A 21134-nucleotide genomic window follows, 5' to 3' on the forward strand; every position below is an offset into this window, starting at 1 on the left:
TATGTAATTTTCAATTGAGTCAATGTAAACGAATAGGAAATGCGCTTACAATACTGCATTGGCCTGCATTAGCGGAGGAAAACGTGCAGACGTGCAACATGACCAAGACATTCGCCATTTAGCGGGCCATCCAGCCAGCCAGCGAAGGTACCGATCTGCTTGTCGTCCAAAGGCAAAAGGCAATCAAAGGCGCTTGGCTGCTTGTGAACCTACGGTGCAGCGACAAAATTCGGCAACATAGTTAGCAATTTTAAATGGGTTAGACAGTGATTTGATTTCTTCCTTATTCGATTTTTATACAACCGCTCATCGAGTCGGCGACGCCAGCTGACTTAGACGGCTTAGCGTTGTTTGGTTTCCTGATGACGTTATTTGCAACAAGCGCATACATATGGGCAACACTGCGGCATTGCAGAGGAAGCGCTTTATTTGCACAGCTGCTTCGCTGGAACTTGCGCATTATGCAATCGATGAGGCAACAGCAGGCGGACCCAATAAGGTGGGGGTGGCCAGGCAAGGCGGGCGCGCGGGAGCTGTTGTTGCGCGAATGCGCCGAAGAGACCAGCGTCAACTGGACGTGGATAATGTTGCGCTGTTGTTTCTTTTTTGTTGTTGTCATGGCGATTATTTTTGTGACTCAAGCCCAGTCTCACATTTGTCTTCCTGTCTTTGCGCGCATTTGCATGTTGCACACGCTAGTACTAATTGCTGCAACGCGCTCACATGTTGCTCAAAAGATATCTAATTAGACTTGTACCGAAAAGCTAACGGCCTGGTCGTCTGTCACTCACAGTGCCATTGCGGTTTCGCGCTTACCGCCGGGTGCGTGCGTATGTGGGTGGCGCGTGCGTGTGAATACGCCCAAATGGCTTTTCGCCAACGTATCTTCAACAAGTGCGCAGCACCTACACTCCCGAGTACAGTTGTACTTATGGCTGTAAATAGGAGTATTGAATGCCGAGCTACCAACGCAAACCGCATTCGCATTAGCGTTGGCAATGGCTGTACGGCAGCGACTGCGGCCTTTAGGCTTACGCGATGTGACGAAGATCCACTCTTGCCGCTCCCATGTTTGTGGGAGGACAAATTGTCGGGTATTTATGTGCCGGCTGAGTGTGTTGACTTCCCGAAGTGCAACCACAATACTAATGGGTCTGGCTGCCATATGACGTGGGTGTCATTTTGACTGTCACAAAAGTAATTCAGTATCCATCGACAAAGGGACAGGCGGAAAGAGGAGAGAGTTCATTTAACTTGTATATTAAGTATACATTCCTTTTCAGCTCGGTGATCTTTAATATCTGACCTACAGAGTACGTTCAACATAAAAGATAACCTACAAATATTACGACCCACTATTGCGCTTTAATTCACGGTACAAATGAGTGTGTTTAGGTAAATGAAAGTTATGCATTTTATTCTATACGCTCACATGGCCCGATTTAGCCCATTTTTTAAATGAAACCTAAGGATGTCCGGAGAATTTGTTCTGTCAAATATAATTTAAATGGGTCGAGCATATGCTCAGAGTTATTTGTGCTACGCCTTTTGTCCAATTTAGAACTAATTCATGAATAAGCTTACAGTATTATCGTTAACCTGCGCCTGATTTAATGTTTCTGACGTTCTTCGTTCGGATGTTACCTAAATTTTTAATGGAAAGGTGTCCGTTTTATCTTTTTTTGACGACAATTAATGTTACCAGTAGATGTAGTTGATTCAACTCTGGAAGTTTGAGAGATATAGTTGAACTTCCATAACTCGAAGCTGGCTAGGTCATGCTAGGTCAAAACCGCGTAAGCGTTGTCTATTACAGTCAAGAAGAATAACAAGTTTGATCGAGAAAATGGAACAGATAGAAGTTAGGCTTAAATAATGGAATTCATCCTTAAAACTTCAGCTTTTTGGAGAGAAGAAAAGAATTTTAATTGTAAACTCTATTCACTGAAGTTTTTGAACCTTGATATCAATAAGTACTAAGAGAAACTCTCTGGTTGAGATACCAACACAGTTTTTCATGCTCTCTTCAAAATTTAAAACCACAACCACCGCAAAGTTGATTTAGAAATGTAATTTACCATCACCGGAAGACCGGTTTACAAAATTTCATCACGTTTACAAATCTTGAACTTTATTTCGAAAATTCATGTTCTGTAAAGGATGTGTTCGTCGCGCGTTTCGCTCAACTTATGGTCAACTTAATCGGCCTACTGAGCATACTATTCGCAACAGCATCACCTATCTTGAGACCCAGTATTCATTATTGGATAATATTCGACCGAATAGACCACGTCCAGCACGAAGTGAAAAAAATGTGGCGTCCGTAGCTGAGAGTGTAGACGAAGACCATGGAGAGTCGATTGGCCGGCACTCGCTGCAACTCGGACTGACGTATGGAGCGAAAGCGTAATCCTGTTCAGCGCTGACGCCCATTTCTCGCTAATTGGGCATGTAAACGCAAAATTGTCTATTTTGTCAGGAACAGAAACCCGAAGAGATTCCAGAGCTGCCATTTCATCCAGAAAAAAAAAACGGTTTGGTATAGTTTGTGGGCCGGTGGAGTCATCGGTCCATGTTTAAGAACGGTAAGAACGTAACCGTCAATGGCGATCGTGAGCGCGCCATAATGATCGACTATTTTCATTTTAGGAATCCCGAAATGGATCAACTTTTACATACATACATATGTTGGCATTACGGCCATTCATATATGTACATACATTCGTATTTGTAAGACAGCAATGTAGTATAAGCTTTCGAGAAGGAACAAATCCCCAACTGAATACTTATTTATTTATTATGGGCCTAATCATTGAATCCGCAGCGAATTCGATTTTGATACGATAAAGATTTTCGATCGAAAATGTTCATGCAATCATTGATTCCGTCGATAAACTGCTTTACCACAAAGTGAGAACCTAAAACTGTTTTATCGACAAATTTATTTAAAACATGATTTAGTCCGTCATCCGTAATTGTTTACATAAAATCTTCCAAATGATTTATTTCTTTTACATTTCCGCAACTCATTCACCAACGGATAGATTTCGAGCAAAATTTTCGATTTTGCGGATTCAATGATTTCGTAAATAGCGACATCTATTAGCAGCGGAATGTATTTTTTCGAATCGGTAAGTGAGTTCAATGTGATCGTAAATTTTATTTTCGATACGGATTCAATGATTCCGACGTAAAATTTTTCGATCGAATCGAACCATTTTTCGATCGAAACGATGTTCAAGGTCACGCACTAGTCTACTAAAGGCGTTAATTTTTCGGGTACAGCTGCAAATTTTAACTTTATATTTTTCCATTTAAAGTAACAACAACAGCAACAGAAACAGTTTATATAAACAGACCAAAATTTCATGAGAAATATTTACTTGGAAATAAATTCGTAGCACTTTCTCTTGCGAAAAAGTGTGTAAATAAAATGCAGAAAATGCAATGCAATGTCAGAGTGGGTGTTAAGGGACCAGCAAAACAGCAGGAATATCAGCAGGTTCATGCAACATTTACCATACGCTACACGCAGCGATACGAGTGGGAAATGGTGCAGAATGAGAAATATATATATGTATATAAGATTGTTTGTATGCAAAGCGCTTGAGACATCAATGGCATTCTCGTTGGTTGCCAAACTGCTGAACTCGGTGTTGTCAGTTTTGGTATGCAGATGCTGCACAATTGAAGTATATACATGTGTACATATGTATATGTTAATCCGCACAAAATATAAGTTTATGTGTGTGTAAATATGTATGTATGTATAAGTTCAAGAAAACCAATTGTGGCAAATACATATATATCGAGCTACTCTGCCCGGCGCATGCAAATAACAATAAAAGCAACCAAAAGAATAACAACAAAGTAAGCAAATAAAATCAGCAGTTGCAGCAACAACAATCGTTTGTGGGTTTTTGTCACACAAGTGAATGAAGCAAATACTGCACATACATACACATACATACACATGTACATATATGCAAATATGTATATTTCTTCGATTATAATTTTTTATTAATTTCTCCCCTTTGTCACCGGTTCGTCGACTTGCAGCATCCACACACAGTTAGTTGGCTTAATTTTATGCTCAATTGCGGTAATAAAAGCGAAGTGAATACATTTAAAAGCAATTAGCAATGAAATTGCGCACAACAAGCGCGCTGAGACAAAAAAAAAAACCAATGCAAGCAATACAGAAGAGGCAAATGTCTTTAACTGCCACCGATTTGGTGCGCAAAAATTGCAGCAAATATTTGTTGTGTGTGTGTGTGTGTTTGCAATGCGACCGCTGGCGATGAGAAGTTCAGTATATAGGAAATCCCACAGCGGAACTAACGGCCCTTCGCGAATCAACGCAATAAATATTGCAACTGTTGCAGAGCTTGTTGCATTCCAGTTCGCTTTACAACTTGCAATGTTTTTGTTTTCCATACGTTGTCTTTTGTTTTCGCCTTGTTTGTCATAAATGCGCTAATATATGCGTTGCTGTGTTGGATAATCGTGACGCTCGTAAAACAAATGGGAGCCGCATTTAGAAAGGTGGTGTATTGCAATGGAAAAATTACATATTTGCTCAATGGTTTTAATGGAATGAGGTGAGAAATTGCAACAAAAGCAACATATTTAACAGAGTAGATAGTAATATAGTGGGTTATGTTGTTATTGCTGTAATTCATGTTAGATGAGTTCCAAACAGTGTTGCCAGAATGATAAGATGTGATAGCAAACATCGGATAATAAATATAAAATTTGCAGGATATTGGAAGCAGTGTATGAGGGTGCTCCAATAAGTTTTTAGATTCCAAAAAAATTAAAATTTTGCAATAATTACGATTTATTTCTCCACATAGTCTAATATTATTCAATACCCTTGACCCGCGATACTCCAATACGTGTATACCCATCTGAAAAATTGAACTTGGAACACATGTTCCTTGGGACCGTGTGAGGCTTTCGAAAATGGGCAAAATCGGACCATTGCCACGCCCTCAAAATGGCGAAAACCAAAAACACATAAAGTGTCATAACTAAACCATAAATAAAGTTATAACAGTAACATTTGGAATAAGGGATCGCACTAGGAAGGGGCATATTTGGATGTACTTTTTTTGGGGAAGTGGGCGTCGCCCCGCCCCCAAATCGGTTATTTGTATATATCTCGCAAACCAATAAAGCTATATAAAGTAAACTTTCTGCAGTCGATTCTCTTACTTACCCCACCACACACCATGAAAATAGCTGAAATCGGATAATAACCACGCCCACCTCTCATACAAATGATAGGGTTAACTCACTAACGACAAACGCCAAAAACACTAAATTTCACATAAGAAATGGTAGATGGAAGCTGCACTCAGATTTTTTTTACAAAAAGGAAAATGGGCGTGGCATCGCCCACTTATTGTTCAAAAACCATATCTCAGGAACTACTCGACATATTTAAATGAAATTCGGAATATAATATTTTCTTGACATCCTGATAACACGGACACAAAATGGGTGTAATCGGTCCACAACCACGACTACATTCCTTATAAGTCAATTTTGAATTCCATCTTATTTCTTCACTTTATAACATATACATAAGGAACCAATGAATAAAACTTTACACAAATAGTGTATATCATCTCTGGCTTCATTTTTGAAAAAAATTGTCGAAAACGGACTATAACTTTTCAAAGCCCCAGATATCGAACATGTTAAATTCAGCGGCTAAGGGTAAATTTTAACCGAAAAAATGGGTAAATCTCTCTGATAATTTAATGTAATTCAGAGGAAATTGTTTTCTTCTAATAGTGTGTCTCTGTTCCAAAAATTATTAAAATCGGGTCATAATATCTCCTAGCTCCCATATACCTAATTATAGGTTTTTCAAAAAAAACGGTGGGCTTTATTCCGCATATATGTATTGGTTAATATGTGAGATATCTTGAAAATGAATGAAATCGGTTCAGGAATTACTTCAGCCCTCATATCTATATATGACGATTTTCGTTATTCTATTAAACTTTATGCCGAATTTATGGGTAAAGTAGTGTGTTATGTAAATAAAATTTCTTCAATAAATTGCGAGAGTATAAAATGTTCGGTTACATCCGAACTTAGCCATTCCTTACTCGTTAAAATTGGACTTTGTGGTGGCGGTGGTACTTATTTGACCCAGTTTGTACCTGCGAGTGTCTTTTGCAAGCTTGGAAAAAGTCTACTCAAATTAGATAAATTTATAAAACGAGAATCGTAACATTCTTGCTTCCCCAAATGGTGACTCTTTTTCTTCTACTTGGCTTCAAATCACTCAAAAATGTTAGTCCTGTTGTTGTTTTCTTTTCAATAGAAGAGGACAACGTGGAATCACAACATCATTTTTTGCTTTCTTCAAGAAAAAATATTCCTTAGATCGACCTTTTTTGAACACCTACGCGACCTAGCGTATGTAGAAAAATATCTGCAGATTTGTCGAGTCTTAATATCTTAGACGGTCTGCCTCTCATATTTTTAGTGTGTTTCCTCCTGGGGATTATTTAGCCATACAACCTATCCTATCTGGAATGAGATGGATTCGCTTTCGTCTTCCTTCAAGGAAAATATTTTAGGTGAAAAGTAATTTAATTATGAAGATTGATAAATTCCTCGGAGAGATCTGTTAGCACACCACCATACTAAACGAAATTCTTAATTGTTTTAAGGCTAGATACTTAAGAGGGCTTTACCGTGTTGAAATTGCAATAAACTACCTTCACTAAACTACCTGTTGAATGCATACTTAATTGAATTCTTAATTTGTATGCACAAGCTTATAATAAATTCAATGTGACCCTTGAGTACAAACCAGCAACGCATCAAAAATGTATGAAACAATTTACTACGGTTTAGTAAATTAAATGCACCACATGGAAATTGAAGTGAAACTCGTAAAATGTTAAAATATAGCGAACTAGAGTAAAGCTGAAAATTACGCTTACAAAAATTAGAGGCGCAAGAAAAACACAATTTTGTTTGGATTCAAAAATTTATGTGAATGCAGGTGTGAAGATGATGGAGGCCATTGGTGTCGGAATATTAACATGAACCTGCCGGCAAATGACATTCAAGTGCCTTAGACGAGCTCACCCCAACTGTGTTTAGATGTTTTTAGTTTTTACACAACAACATGAAACCATTACGCTTTGTTTGACTTGGACGATGGAAGTGCTACTGTTTAATGGCCAACGTTAAGCGCTCAATTGTCAGAGAAGTGGTGCATAATTGAAAGAGATTGTCCACATTATTTTTTTGTGTGGATCTTGAAATTTTGTATGTTGAAATAGCTAATTTATTTAGTAACTGTTGTTTAAAAAAATTTTTAAATGTTGGTCAAGTGTAATACACTTCACAAAAATAAGTATTACAAAAATTTAAAAATATATAATCACTCGTTTATTTATAGAATTTACTAAATTTTGATTAACCTTGGTTTCTGAACTTAATCATTATTCAATTATGGAGCTGACTATAATTAAGGTCTAACAATATTCAAAATCGACAGAATTTGTGGTAAAACATCGTTAGCTTCCCGACTCGAATGGATTATTTCAAGACTTGTGGAAAAGTCCGACCTCTTATTTACCAAAGCCACTTTTTCAAACCATTTCAAGAACCAATAATCTCATTAAAAATTACTGTTTAAAAACACTCCTGCATCCTTTCTCAAAACTATACTATATTCTGAATATTCATATAAAAAAAACTAACTCATATATTCTCATCTGACAAATCACCATTTTTCAAAAGAAAGTTAGTTGGGAAAACCTATAATGAAAGTTAATAATGATGCTTTAACTTCGCTAGTAATTCAATGGCTATAGGGTGTATTTAGGGACCACATTACGTCTATGTGTATTACATATCACCTATTAATAGTTGCACCTATGGATATTATTTTCATACCACTATCGATTTTTTCTTAGTGAAATCACATATCACAATACTTTTAGATTGCAAGTATACAGGACAATAAAAATTGAAGTGTATTCATATGAAGAACATATTTTAAAATCTCAAGTACACTTAGAATGGATTTCATTGAAATTTATTGCGTATTCAATGTAACATTGATATTCATTCTGATATACCTCTACTACTACATTCTCCTAACATATCAGTTCACACAAAAAGTCTTGTTATTACGATCGTAAAAACATGATCGTGATCTAGTAATAAAAACGTGGTGTAGAGACAAAACTACTTCACTACATTGAAGCACTTTGTAACTATTGCAATGTCGTGTTATTGAACAGCATGGTCTATAAAATTTTGTGTTTTGTATGCCCAGTAACATTTCGGACTATGGATAAATTCCGGAGCGGAGCGGAGTAATGGCGGTGTATGGTCGACAAAAATGTTATGTGAAAATCTGTCGAAATTGATTAACTTATAAAAGCACAAATTCAAAACGTTTTAATTTAGATTAGTTTTTGGACTTAATATAACCTATATAATTCCGAATATTTCACTTATTTTATGGAGGATAGAAGATTTCGTTTGTGGATGGAGTGGTCTATGAGTTTTGAATTATATTTCTATGTTGTTCCAGAGCCGGATTTCCAGATTTGAGAAGGACATTTTCTTCGTGAATCTCTATAATGTCTGTATACCTGTAATCAATACCTTTCACAGTCATTTTGATTTAAACATAAGAAAAAACTGATGCTTAAGAATTCAAGATCTTTGGCTAAGTTATTTATTCCAAAATTAGTTCAAAACATTTACTTTATTATCACATCATATCAATCACAAATCTTCAATTATATAATTTTAAATAAAGTTAAAGTTAAATACTTTAACTTTGAACATTAAAAAAAATCTCATAAATTATTTCCAAACTACGTCAGTATTTTCTGGCAGTGCATGCAACGCACTTCGTAATAAGAGCGGCAATAAATAATCCATCGCCTCCAGACTATTTCTGCAATGCGTCAACACCAACGGTCCAGCAACCACTACCACCAGCGACGCACTAAATCGATTTACAAAGGCGTTTCACTAACAGCACAGCGTATCTGCACCACCTTAACACCACCGAATAGCCGCCTCGCAATGTATAATTACGCGTACTATGAGTGCTTTTTAATGGCGCACTCACCACACAGCCAACAGCGGGCTATTATTATTATTACTTATGCATTTGAATTTGGCGACTATCACCTAACCACCGCAAACACCAACGCGGGCAAGTGGGCTAACCGCGGCGCGGTTGCCTAGCACTTAAGAGCAGATAATTTATACGCACGCATACATGGTGCGTTGCGGAGGATGTGGGCGTGTTGGTGTTGGTGGTGCGTCGCCTACGCTTGAGCGAAAACGCTTTTATTAACCGTTAGTTTCGGCGCTCACGAATTATTTATCAAAAATTTAATTGTAACGCTGGATGTGACGGTGGCTGCGCACTTCATGGTAGAGTGGAATGAATTGCTGTGTGGCGACTTTATTTCACACGGTGGATTCTGTGTACGCTAATTTTGTTGTTGCGCTGGTCTTTATTTAATTTGAAGTATAGCCGCACGGTGTTGTTTTTGTAATTAGCTTCTTTTAAGCTGCTTGTATATTGTAGTGTTTGTTGTGATTTCGGCTAAATTTAGTAGCAATCACGCTTGCAGCGGCCTGGTTATCGATGTATGCGTCGTCATACGCAAAATTTAAATGACCACACCACATCACACACACACGCACCCAAATTGGGTTAATGTGCCGCAAAGTGCTTGTGGTGGTTGGATGGTCTGACAGCGTCACGTTGCCAATGCCGCTACACTCCGAGATTATTGCGTATTGCTGCTGTCACATGAAGTGGCACTTTGCTGCCGCCAGCGCGAGCACGCTCCTCCTGTGTACTTGAAGCACACAGAGCTATATTCATATACATAATGCTGCAATGCTAATTGAGTTGCCAATTTGCTGTCATCGCTTTTTTCGTGTTTCCTTCTTGTTAAATGAATTTTCTATTTATGTGCGCCGCTTCACTGCTCTGTGTTATAGCTCTATCGCCTAAGCTTTGTCGTGGGCAGTCGAGTGTGCTTACCAAATAAGATATGCCACTTAATTATCGAGTTTGCTAATCCGCAGCATCGCTACTTGTGCAAATGCTGCTCCTTTGTCGGAGTAATTAACTTTTAATAGGCGTTTGTTAATCACTCCTTGTGAATTCGTTTAAGACGCTTATACTTAGCGGTCGACGCTATTGAAATAGAAATTAATATGGATTTGTGTGCAATATGGATTAGGTGTGTTCTAATGCCAGTGGAATCATAGACAATAAAGCTGAACTAATTTTCTATTAGAATATAAAGAATATAAAATAATTGACATAAAGGAAATTTTGTCACCCAATTTTGGTGGTATGTTTCATTGTTTTAAGTTTACAAGTTAGATTAACATGATTTAATAGAAAAAAAATACTGAAAATTCTAATTTTTTCGTGTCACTCACTACCCCTTAAAAAATCATTATGTAGCGGATGGATCTGAGACTGAAGATATTTGGAATTATGTCAATATGAGTGTTACTAAGATAGTTTATGAGACAAGTATTATTATCCTAGACGTATCCAGATACTCCACATTTTGGTAAACGGGCTAGTAAATTACTTTTGACTCATTCGGCACCAAATACCAAAAGGAAACTCTTCGATTTCAATATTTAAAGATCAACATTAGTTGTTTATTGATGAGGCGCTGACAGCCGAGAAATTGAGAAAGACATATTAGCTGCATTTTATATTTATTGAATCAGTGAAGTATTTGCAAACTTAAACGAACACCTTCCATTTCCGATTGAACCGTAAAGAGGAATCACAGATAGCACTGACTTCATTAGACGGCTTACGCGGACTAGCTTAAGCTAAATTGATTGTATTTTGAGATACTCATATTTTTAACGAAACAGTACAACGAGAAATTAACCATCAGATGCTACCAATAAGTTTTGAATGGATATATTATGATAAATTAAAACCGGGGGACATTGTAATGTGACAATACCTTTCAATTCACTCCAATGTGGATTATAGTAAATTATCCGGTTCCACGTTACCGGATTTGACCTGGATTTTAGGCAAAGGGCACATAGAATATAACCAATATAATGATAACCAATATAATGAAATGGTGACCTTATCAGAAGCGCGTTAAGCATGGATCCATCAATGAAGTAAACAAATATTTAGGACAAACCCATAGCGAGATAATCAATACTAGCTGATAGCTTTAGCAGTAATGATGACCAGTTGTGGCTAATTGCACTGCTGTTCGGATGACTTATTATTTTAAATGTTTAATTAACCATTAATTTTCTCATGTTTAATACCACAAACAACCCTAGTATGTGGATACCGCAACTTCTCGAATTAGAATTAGTTTACGTTTTGTTTGCTGCTAAAAAGTGTGTCGCTGGCACCGTGCCAACACATTACCGCAAATCAGTAAATAAACAACACTGACCTTTTGACTTTTCAAGCTTTTGGTGGTATGGCAACAAAATCCACACTCACACACCAGTAAATCATTAATCAAGCTCTTAATGGTTCTTTACGTCGCTATTGATTAAGTAGTTTGAGTTTGTGGATTCCGTCATTTGAACAACTTAACTTTCCAAAGCAACTGCAGAAACATCCATTAAGTACTGTTGGTGTAAATCATTATTTGTTGATTTCGATTTTTCTCAGATTTTCTTTGAGTGCCACTTAAAAGGCGATGAACTTTTTCCGCATGTCACTTAATTTACTTAAGGTACTCTCGAAATTGCTTTGAATTCGCTGATACATTGTTCGTTTTTTTACAGTTAATGACAGCAAGAGAAGTTTTCAACCTCGAGTGGTTCGAACGATTTCTGCCGAAAAATCTGTTCGTGAACGTATTCGCAGAAAGCCCCATAGAAAAATAAACATTATTCCTCGTTTCTACAGCTACAGAAGATTGCCCGTTCGGAAGTCTAAATTTGAATCCATTGGACTGCACTTTGTGGTCAGAGTAGGAGAACATGCCTGTCGAATACCACACAAAAATGTAGAGAGTCTCAAAAATTCTTAAGTGAGCCATTTATTTATTGCTGATTTTTAGAAGCTTGAAAAAGTTTCGGCTTTGAGAGTTTATTCATAGCTTCATCAATGTAATCTATGTACGATCGAATGTGAAATTATAAAATTTATAAACAATCTCTATAAACTTTGCAATTACAACAATTTCGTCAACTGAAACTTCAATTGCAACAAAATTTCCAAAAAAAAATAAAAATATAAAAATTATCATCGTCAATTTGACATTTAGCCACACGCATAATTATGTCGTTAATATTTATAGATATGAAAATCAAAAAAAAAGAAGAAAAATAATGAAATATGTTCAAAGCAGGCAGCAATGAAATAACAACGGCAACAAATAGCAACATCAATTGCATTCCTTACGTCAACCGTCGCTCATCCTCCATGGAATTCAAAAGTAATTATGCGTTTTTAACGAGGTTGATCTCAATTACACTTGTAACTACTTATGTGCAGGTGTGTGTTGGTGTACTATTTACACATAAAACAAGTCAAACTTGAAAATCTAAAACCAGCTCAAACAAAAATTAACAAACATAAGTTACACCAGCTTTGCTAAAAGGAATCTATGTGCGAGTGCGTTTGTATGTGTTTTGGGTAAAGGCAAGTTCGCATTAAAAACATTTTAACAAAAATTTTAGAAGGTGTCCACACTAGTTGGCCTTCCAGCGGCCTGTTGCGATTTCCATTCAATTAAAAGTCCGCGATTTACCGAAAAAATGCCGTTAATGACATAAAAAAGCGAGCGTAATCTATTTTTATTTCATGCCATAATGAGCGACGGACGATCACTTTTCAACACAAAATTACACGCGTCTATTGGTTTCATTTAGCAAATAATTCGGCAAGTGACACTACTCTGTACAAACCTAAGCAATTTACATAACAATTTGGCGCTTCTGACAAGAGCGAGAGCTGAGTGAAGTACTACTGATGGGATTCTTCACAATATTTAAACACTTCAAATGTGTTACAACACGTTACATTACAGTTGTAATTGTAAATCTAGTATTGCATTTGTCGTACTAAAAAATATGTTTCTTTTATTAAATTTTCCACTTTTTTCTGCAATAATAATGTCACTGCTGCACACAATCTGCTTGTAATTTGCACAAACGCCAACTAATTGCGGTCAGCGTAACGTGACAGAGTTCATAAGTATTATTGGTAATTATTTATGACTTTTTGTACCACATTTTTCATACAAACTCTTTCATTGCTGATTTGCTTATTTTCATATTTTTTCTGTTGAGTCTCTACTTGCGACAATTGACAAGTAAACAACAGCAACACATTTGTCTTGTTACCGCAGTCTGTTTTTTCTCAACATAATGTAGATATTGTAAATATGTATTTGTGTATGATAATATATTGGGTAATCGTTAGTAATTAGTATGGTTTACGTCTTTAAATTGAGTAGTAAAGAATGGGATATGAGTATATTTATCCATAATTATTATTCATTATAGAACATAATGAATATAAGAATGTTCTTCAGTTACAGAAAATGGTATTCCTTGGTAATGAGAATTAAAGATTCGCCCATTCAGTTTTGCAAAAGTGATGATCTGATCTCTTTATTTTAGTTTTAAAAAAATCATCTCTACCATAACAAACGTTTTCATAGTGGAGAAATAATAGCTATCGTTTTTGTTGTTGAATCGGCACCAAACTATCTCAAAATAATTTTTCTGAGTCAATGATGCTTGGCCGGAATAAAATCTCAAGCCTTTCCGGTTACATAAGCCCGATTCTCGTGAGAATGGTTTCTATCTTTCTCTCTTCTCTGGTGGTGACATAATTTTGAATTCGGAATGACTGTCATGTTTTTACAATATCCAATTCAACTAAATTTCCCAAAACAAGGTGTCCAACATAGGATTCTGACGATATTACACCTCTTAATTACCCTTAACACCTCAGTGTTACCTTCACCAACTGAGCATTGGAGTTTACATTCCTATTAAAATTTTTTCATGGTCGGACAATGGAAAATCTGTTCCATTATCATCGATTGGAGAATCGGGTTCGTCCTCTCCTGATGTTGCACTTTCACTGCCATTCAGCAGGTGGGAGAAGTGTTTCCTCCATAATCTCAGTATCCTCTGGACATCCGTTACCAGATTACCTCCTCGGTCCCTACATGAGAATGCTACGGTCTTGAAACCTACTGTAAATCGCCTCATCCTTTTATAAAATTTTCGAGCATTACCTCTGTCTGCCAGCTTCTCAAGCTCTTCGTACTCACGCATTTCGGCCTCTTTCTTTTTTGTCTGCAGATGCGTCTCGCTTTCCTCTTCAGCTCTGTTGTGTGTTGTGTGCCTGTGTCTGTTTTATCTCCACTGCGAAACGACAATTCTCATCGCACCAAGCGGTACGCCATGAGTTTGAGATGCAGTTCCACAGCTCCCTTATATCGAGATGCTGATGAGTGCTCTCAGAGAGCAGGAGTGCAAGTCGAGTAGAAAATCGTTCGGCTGTCTGTTGCGATTGCAGCTTTTGGACGTCAAACCTTCCTTGTGTTTGTTGGCAGGGGTTCTTTCCTGCACTGAGGCGAGTGAGTATCTTCGCTGCTATCAGAGAATGGTCCGAGTCGATAGTTGGTCCTCGGAGCGTACGCACGTCTAAAACACAGGAGATATGTATTCCGTCTATCACAACATGTTCGATTTGATTTCGCTTATTTCGATCAGGAGACAGCCATTCAGTGCTTATCTAAAGTCAATTGCATCCGAAGTCTGATGGGTATATTACTGCGGCTGGTTTTTACGAAACCATCCCAACAGTTGTGAAATGCAAAATGCATTATAGAATTCACAGGTTGTTGTATAGATGTTCGGAAATATAAAGAGACAACCCGTTACCGTCCGCTGTATGGTATTCTGACAAGTTGGAAGCTTTTTATCTGCACCTACTGCATCCATACGACCTTATTGGGGCGTCGTAGTTCATGACCGGTCGGTCGATAACCTGGTAAGTTGCCAACAACGTTTATTTGTTCTTTCTATATGTACTGCCGGCTAGCAACTTGAGGTTCTTATTACAGCCATGTACATTAGTAACAATCGCGATCGTATGTGGAGTGAAAGAATACAGGCTGTCTAATGTAACACTCAAATTTTCAGTGTTTTTCACCGACGGAATTTTAATAACATCGACATAAATATTTATATCTAGACTATTCTCTTTCGTCGAATAGGTGAATATGGTCGTATCATCATCATCGTTGATAAAAGATTTCTTACTCTTGGTGAGGGAGTAACGTATTTACTAAATTTCTCTGCCGTCTCAAACCTAAAACTCGAAACAACTCTTCTCCTCGGTTTACTGGTAGATGACTGCGATAACAATTAGTCTACCTTTTCATGAAATAAAGTTTACAGTTACAACAGCAAAAATGATAATGATTTGACAAATCACTTGTACACCATACAAATCTTGTATCAATTAAATTGTGCAATGGTAAAACAACTTCGTTTGCGTAATATTCACTTTCCAGTTGTTGACTTATCGGATAATCATAAAATGTTCCAATCTAAGATCAGATAATAGCTTTAATTGAAGCCTCTTTAATAACAAGCAGCATATGAAAGGAAATTTTAACAGTTTCGGCAAAAAAGCAACCAATTATTGTACTGGAATACAAACAATCAAAAAATATTTTAACAAGATACAGCCATTGGGGATTGTTGCTTTCGATTGCAGACAAATTTCTGCAGCTTCTGAGCGTGAACCATTCCAATAAATGTAAATGTGTATGCATATCCATCTGTATGTCTCTATTTATTCATAAACAGCCCGATGACACATACACGTCATTGAAATACTAAATTCATAGCGCACAAATGAGGGAGGAGAAGGCGGAGCAAGTGCAGTGGCACTACGCCAAATGTGAAACGCAGCCAAATAAGGCAAAACAAAGCATCTAAATTGTGGCAGCAGATGTCGGCCACAACGGCTGGAGTAACCAATTGGCCAACTAACCGACTGCTGCTCGACAAGTCAGATCGTCATCAAGTGGCTTAAAGCCAAGTATTTATGTTTGTGTATGTATGTGGCACACAGAGCAGAGATGAGCTCAGCTGTACGGAGCGAACTGATGACCGCATGACCGCTGCCGGCTCTGCCACATTCATCTGTGTTGCACGCAAACGGCTCGGCTAAGCGGTTCGTTGGCTGTTTGTCTGTGGCAGACGTTCTGCGAAAAGTGAAAGGAAATTATCAAATTTTAAAGCAAGAAGACACACAAAATGACGAAAAACTAAAAATAACAACAAAAACAATCCATGTTATATGGACGAAGTGAACAAAATGTCTCGTAGGCGAACACGCATGTGCAGCGGCATGTATGTTGGCCAGCTTGAGCTTAGCAATTTTGTTTATGTGTTTAATGTTTTTGTAGTTAGCATTTAATAGCTGCTCATTCTGAATGCGTGAATGGATTTGATTTTGGGATGCTCTTATTGCAATATTTATCAAGCTTTAAGCAAAAAGTACAGACAAACTAATTTCTAAATTAATATGATCAAACATATGAGGCTTGTTATAACTACATAGCAGCTGTTGCAATTAGAAAGAGAAGCCAACACGCGAAGTAGTGTATATTGTAGGTATGCGATTGCAATTGCTTTTGTGATTTAGTATTATTACCAAATAAGCTGAAGTGTTTATTATTGCGATTATTCGAAAGTTTAATTTTTACAAAATCTTGTTGGTTAAAGAGCTAAATTTGCCAAAACTTTTAAATGGCAATAAAGAAGAATTTGTGTACATTTGTTTAGTTTTTTAGCTTAATGGCTCTTCGAAAATCTAAAATTCATGGCAGACAAAAATTTAAACCGTTATACCATTAGACCGTTATTAAATTTCTCAAAAATTATGAAGACTGCAATAATAGGGATGTGTATTTCTATAATTTTGACAAAAATAACACTACGAATTATGCTAAATAAAATCTATTCAAGCTATTGAAAGATGTCTTTGAACCGTATATGCCCGCGTGTGAATCAGCTAATGAAAACCTCAGGTGTGCTTGACAACCGCAGCACCCAGCATTCCGTCAAATTAATGTCTAATCGTGAATTCAAAGCGTTAGCCAAATATTTTAATGAATCAATGACTCAATAAGAATTTGGAGGCCTAGTCGGTCGAGAATATGCAATTCACAGACGTCGCAATTCGTATCTGCAAATGGCCACAAAGAGGCATAGAGATGGAAGGTTACGTTTGGAAACTAACGAATTTGTCCAGGCATTACTTTATTTTCCAATAAATGAACTAGAAGGTTACAAATGGCACATTGGAAATGACGCTACTGCCCAAAAATATCTTATAGAATAAAAAAACAACGCAGAAAATATTCTCAAAGCAAAGCTTTAGGAAGCTTTTTTCATTACCAAGTAAAAGTCTCACAGCCAGTCTTCTCGAAGTAAATATCACGGGCCCAATTTCTGTATATGTAAATATATAGGTCGTATAATACAAGGAATAATATTATTTATTTGTCGCTCTAGACCAAATAGGAATTTCGGTTTCTTTATACATTTTGTGTTATAAACGATAACGATTAACTTACGGATTATTTCTCGTTAATGTACGATTTTCTTTCACTAAACATATCACACTGGCGACTTTAGATTAATCGATTTCAATTAAAAATTAATTGGGCAATTAGTTAATTGCAATATGGTTCACAAAGTTTATTAGTAAATTTTTGTATAATAGAAACGTAATTGTACGCTTGCGTACATTCCACCAAATGGTTAAAAATATTGATAATAAGAGCAACAATGGTTACAAAATTCATCTATCGAAATGATTCGAATGACTATATGAGTTAATTAGCCATAATTTAACATGTCAGATGTTTCAATATTAGTAGAGCTACAGCTACATATGTTTTCCTCACAAGCATTTAATTTCGATTGTGACTGCTGAGGTGATAGGAATTATTAGGATTACGAAAATACTGATATTTTCGAAGCTATAAATCCAGAAAATTGTGAAAGTAAAATTTCTAGAGAAATTTGGATATGGAGGTTTTAAATTACTGTCAAATCGCCAATTGTAGGATAAAATCATTATACTGTAATCAGTTTATGCTGTCATTTAAGATGCCAACCCTAATGTCTAAATACTGTTACAATAATATCAATAATAAGTAACAGCCTAATACCACATTTAACGAACATTAAGCCACAATTTTGTTCGACTTTAATCCTTTGAAATCCGTATTTAAACCTTTTGTAAATCAGCTAACGTTGCACCACTGCTTATGGTTAATTAGTTTGTTGCATGCTTCATCCTCAGTGCGGCATGTACATACATAAGTACATATGTATGCTACAAAATTGTATTCCTACGCTGTGCAATGCAATCAAGTGTCAGTTCATGAATAATTTACTAAACTATGTTGCCACTACTTTTACTAATACTGTTTTTGGTGTTGTTGTTGTTATTGAAACTGTTGCCACGGTTGCAGCAGACATACTATAAATTCATTGTGTCTGCCACAGCCTCCATTGTTGCCCACATTTGTGGCATATTGCAATGATTTTACGTTTATTGCTACAACTTAGTAAAAACCACACACACTTTAACGAATATTTTTACACTTTTATACATAAATACTAACATTCACATGGGCTTGTGTATATTTGCTTTAGGTATACCAGGGAGCCGGGTGTCCCTAGCAGCAAATGTGGCGGCAACCGCAATAAAATCATTCAACAAGCGACCAGAGCGCAAATAATGCGCTTCATATATAATGTATATATACATATGTAGTTATAAGTACTATTCAGACTTAGACCCTGTACGAAAAACTTTGTCTAAAATAATAACAAACGTGTGCAACCGAACATTTTATACTCTCGAAATTTATTGCTGTAGTTTTACTAAGTTCAATAGAATAACGAAAATCATCACACAAGGTTTATGTGGGCTGAAGTAATTCCTGAACCAATTTCTCTCAATTCCACCACCATCATACATTATATCCAAGATTATATCCTCACCTAATTCGGCTCCGATTAACCGATATATTCGGAGTAAAGCCCACCGTATTTTTGAAAACCCTATAATTATTAGGTCTACAACTTTGCTTCCACCGTTTTCTAATAGATGTCTCTAGGGTCAAGCCCTGATCGATTAAATCGATTTTTTTAATATCGATCTTGGACACTTATGTCAACATTAACCCAATAAAATATTTGTAGAGATCTGTTTGCATCCCAAACTTATTCTCAACTGAAAATGTCACTTTTTGAGTCGAATTCTCGACATTTACGGGAAAATTTGCTTTTATTTTTTATTTCCAAGAAAAGTGCGGCTGAGGCTCGCAATTGTAACCGTTTTAAAGCAAAGCTGTAGACCTAATAGGTATAGGGGATATTATAACGTTTTTAATTATTTTTAGAACAAAGAACTATTTTTAGAAAAAAAGTCCTCTGAATTACATTAAAATATCTGAAGGATTTAACAATATTTTCGGTGAAAAATTACTTTAGACACTGAGTTCTTCTTCGATTTCGTCAATTTTTTCACAAGTAGTATCTTCTTTGGATCCTTATGTATATACATATTATAAAGTGAAGGAATAAGATGGCTTTCAAAATTGAGTTATATGAAAAGTAGTAGCGATTGGGAGCCGATTTTTGGTTTCAAGAAAAGATTAAAATAATAATAAAATAAGTGGGCGACACCACGTCCATTTTCCATTTTGTAAAAAAATCTGAGTGCAGCTTCTTTCTGCTATTTCTTCTGTAAAATTTAGTGTTTCTGATGTTTTCCGTTAGTGAGTTAGCGCACTTTTAGTAATTTTCAACATAACCTTTGTATGGGAGGTTTTTTGCTTAAAAATCTGTCAAAAATACAAATTTTTTTCTTCGTTCATTAACTAGACTTATCGAAATATTTTCGGTATATTAATTTTATATCGACCAATAAGAGTTTTTTTGGACATGATGGAGATGATGTCCTAACGGCTGAATTTTCGGAATTTTCTAATAAAAGTTTCACAAAATACTATTTAAATACGTATTGACACAGCTTTAGTGAGCCGAAACAAATGCCCAATTATAGCATCAAAAGTATTAGGAGCGCATTTGATTTTTGTCGAAGAATGGCTAGCAAACTGGCGTATAAATGTAAACGAACAGAAGTGCAAGCATGTTACATTTTCTCTAAGACCAAAAACGTGTCCGGCAGTTAAAATGAACAATATTTTAGTACCCCAAGCGACTGAAGTAACATATCTTGGTATTCACTTGGATAGAAGGCTCACGTGGAGAAAACACATATCGTGCAAAATAACCTGCATGAAGATAAGAGCAGCACATTTAAATTGGCTTTTAAATAAAAATTCAAAACTTAGCCTAGACAACAAAGTTCTATTATACAACGCGGTCATAAAGCCGATTTGGATGTACGGCATCCAACTGTGGGGTACGACCTGTGCAACCAATATCGATATAATTCAGAGATTCCAATCAAAAATGCTTAGAACAATCACGTGCTCACCATGGTATATGCGTAATGAAAATATCCATAAAGATCTTGGTATTCTCATGGTAAAGAAAGAAGTAGAGAACAGCAGAAATAAATATTTGTCCAAACTCCGCGATCACCCAAACCCATTGGCTAATGCTTTATTACATTCTTGTAATCAATCACGTCTAAAAAGAAGAGATATGCCAGCACACTGAGGAGCAACGTTTCACCAAAACAACTAAATCAATTGGTTGAGCTTGTCTAGTTTTAATTAGAATTAAGATTTTATAACTTATTGTTAGGCTCCAAAGAGCAGATTCAATAAATAAAGAATTATATGAAAAAAAAAAAAAAATACGTATATTTAATATCCTGAATTGTAAATGAAGTGAACAATTTGAAAATGCCCTTGTTTCTAGCCTCTGAACCCCACCCAACTTCTTAAGTTACGGTTGTTAATCATCAGTAGCAATCCTGAGGTCTTTAGTACCGGTCATGAGGAATGCAACGTAAATCAATAGTATGACCATAATGAAAGTGATGACATCGCTGATGAGCATTGTTAAGG

General features: G+C 36.4%; 2 protein-coding genes across 7 annotated transcripts in view; one reads left to right on the plus strand and one right to left on the minus strand.

Annotated features, from left to right (window-relative positions):
* Nucleotides 1–21134, minus strand: part of LOC105215663 (RYamide receptor) — a 274717-nt gene that overhangs the window by 86324 nt on the left and 167259 nt on the right. The gene's annotated exons all lie outside the window — the stretch shown is intronic.
* Nucleotides 10339–21134, plus strand: part of LOC105215655 (phospholipase A1-like) — a 96884-nt gene continuing 86088 nt past the window's right edge. Inside the window, exon 1 of the mRNA XM_054225781.1 lies at nucleotides 10339–10376. The gene's annotated coding sequence lies outside the window, so the exon portion shown is untranslated. The remainder of the gene's footprint in view (nucleotides 10377–21134) is intronic.

This window comes from Zeugodacus cucurbitae, chromosome 2 (genome assembly GCF_028554725.1).
Source record: "Zeugodacus cucurbitae isolate PBARC_wt_2022May chromosome 2, idZeuCucr1.2, whole genome shotgun sequence".
Classification (NCBI taxonomy): Eukaryota; Metazoa; Arthropoda; class Insecta; order Diptera; family Tephritidae; genus Zeugodacus; species Zeugodacus cucurbitae.